General features: G+C 39.0%; 1 protein-coding gene across 1 annotated transcript in view; it reads right to left on the minus strand.

The window, feature by feature from the left end:
* WDFY4 (WDFY family member 4) overlaps nucleotides 1–2379 on the minus strand; it is a 404997-nt gene that overhangs the window by 318774 nt on the left and 83844 nt on the right. The gene's annotated exons all lie outside the window — the stretch shown is intronic.

Here is a 2379-nt window from a genome sequence, read left to right on the forward strand (position 1 = left end):
TCTCTATGATGGACATGGGAGACTTCTCTACCCTTTCACTCACAGCTGCAGTCCCTGATGGTATCTACTAATCCCTATTCCCAGGATCCCCACAGCTTCTGACAATCCACTTCCCTCAACTTCCGGCTGAAGAGCAAGGGGAATTTTTCCATTCTAAAGGAGCTTCTTGGGAAATTGTGAGGTCATCCAGGCCACAATATTTCAGAAAGGGCTGAAACAAAGAACATTCAATTACTTCCTTCTGGTATTCTCTCTATGTAGAAGTAACCCAAGCAAGCTACTAAAACATGTATTTATTCGACTGTTATCATTGTTAATATGAAAGAATCCTGGATCTTTGGGGTGCATGGCAGGCTCCCGAGGCTGCATCGGTGAGACCCCATATGAGAACCCTACTGGATGAACTGGACTCTACTTAAGACACACTTGTACCCTGAGGACTTAAGCTGGAAAACACTTGCTGTCTAAGGAAGCAGAAGACAGCGGCACCAAGAATCTAGTTGGCAGACAAACAAGGTCTGACTACATCAATACCCTGTATGCTGTATTAAGATATGTAATATTCTGGCAATCATCCAAAAGCCATTCTGTTATATTATGCTTATGCATATTTATATTAGGGAGTATCTCAGAGGTTCACCACCATTGGATGTACCCCCCTTGAAGCTGTGTTACTGGTTACTCTGTTTTCTGAAAAATAAAACCCAGGCAAGTTTAGCTTATAAGGAAAGAAAATATAGCAAGGGGCTGGGGAGAGGGGCATTATAGAGGGGTGGAGGAAATAAAAAGGAGATGATGCCAAGAATTCCAGGAAGGAAAGTATGTTTGGAGACTGATTATGAAAGCAATTGTACAATCATGTTTGAAAGGATTGAACTATGGAAGGATATGACATATGTATTAACTCCCAAGTTACAGCAAATTAAAAAAGAAAACATAGATCCAGGCATGGGTTTGGGGCACCATTAAATCTTAGCTCTAATTAAAAATGGTTAGTTCTTACATCATGGCCCTGATTGATACACACCTTCATGAAAGATCACTGAAGATAAGGATGCTACAACAGAGTGTGGTGAAGAAATTAGATGTTGCCCAGCTATCAATCCGAATAGTGTCTGGGCGTGTATTCAAACAAGCAGCCACCTAAATGAGGAGTCAACTAAGTCCACATGCAAGAAGCACACCATTTTGAGTGCTCCAAAGCTGATACTTACAATATTTGAGTATAGTGAAGAGATAGGTATCACAGCTAAAGTTATGAACACCCAATTTGTAGAAGGCTTTGGAGGACAGTGAGATCCCAAAAACCATCTGCTGAATACCTAGTCAGACTGAGCCACTGGCTGATCCATTCTAGCCAAAGGTAAGAGTCTCAAACTGCCTTACTATCAGGCACAGACCATTATAATCTTGATCATGTTGACCACCCTACAGAGATTAACTGAATTTATAGTGGGGGCAAGTAACTGTCAATTGTTCCATGAAAGAAATCTCCTCTTTCATTTTTCCTGCACTTTGGAATGTTGATGGGAGTCTTTTCTTTCTTACACATTATTTTATTTTTGTCTTTATACTATTATGATTTTAGCCTTACCACCTCAGTTTGATTTTGTTTTTGATTGTTTTCTGTTGGGTTTCCCAACTGTGAAGCACAGGAAGAGTGGATACATAATGAGAATAATTGACACAAGAGGTGATAGGGGATGCAGGGGTGGAGGCGGGTGATAGGAGGGAAAGGAATTTCTGGAGTAAATAATGAAGGCGGTAAGGGGGAGGGAGCACCAGAACGGATTGTGATTGTACTTACTTCTGCTAAAGACGATTTATCCAATTGGGGTGGTGGTGCTCTAAGACTGATGTGGTGGTGGTGACCTAATATGATTTAACTATTGAATTATTGAATTGTATGATATGTTAATTATGTGCCAATACAACTATTGGCTGATAAAAGAAAATAACAATTTGGTAATTATATTATAAACCTATAGATTTTCATTGTATTCAATAAAGAATTTTAATTCTTTGTATTTCCAAAGCACTGGAAGATGTGAATTTCCTGATTCTCAGTTTTATTTAAGAAGCAGGAAAACATGATATTTATAAACTCCCATAAGTAGAAATGGACATAATATTGGTGCAAAGTCATGCAAATTATGTTGTAATCTCACTTATAAAAAGGCAGTAGTGTAGCAAAAATTTTAATTCTGTTCCTACAGCACCCACCTACACCTCAATTAGATTTTATGTGCAGTCAAATAATGGAGGACATATTATAAATCTATTATGGGTGTGACTATCTTTGGGTGGTCCTTTCACACAAAAAGCTAGCTTTCAAGACATGTCTGCAATTGAAGCCAAAAGTGGGAATGCACAGCAGCA

Source organism: Echinops telfairi, unplaced genomic scaffold (genome assembly GCF_000313985.2).
Source record: "Echinops telfairi isolate 266 unplaced genomic scaffold, ASM31398v2 ScPeMD7_7465;HRSCAF=8503, whole genome shotgun sequence".
Taxonomy (NCBI): Eukaryota; Metazoa; Chordata; class Mammalia; order Afrosoricida; family Tenrecidae; genus Echinops; species Echinops telfairi.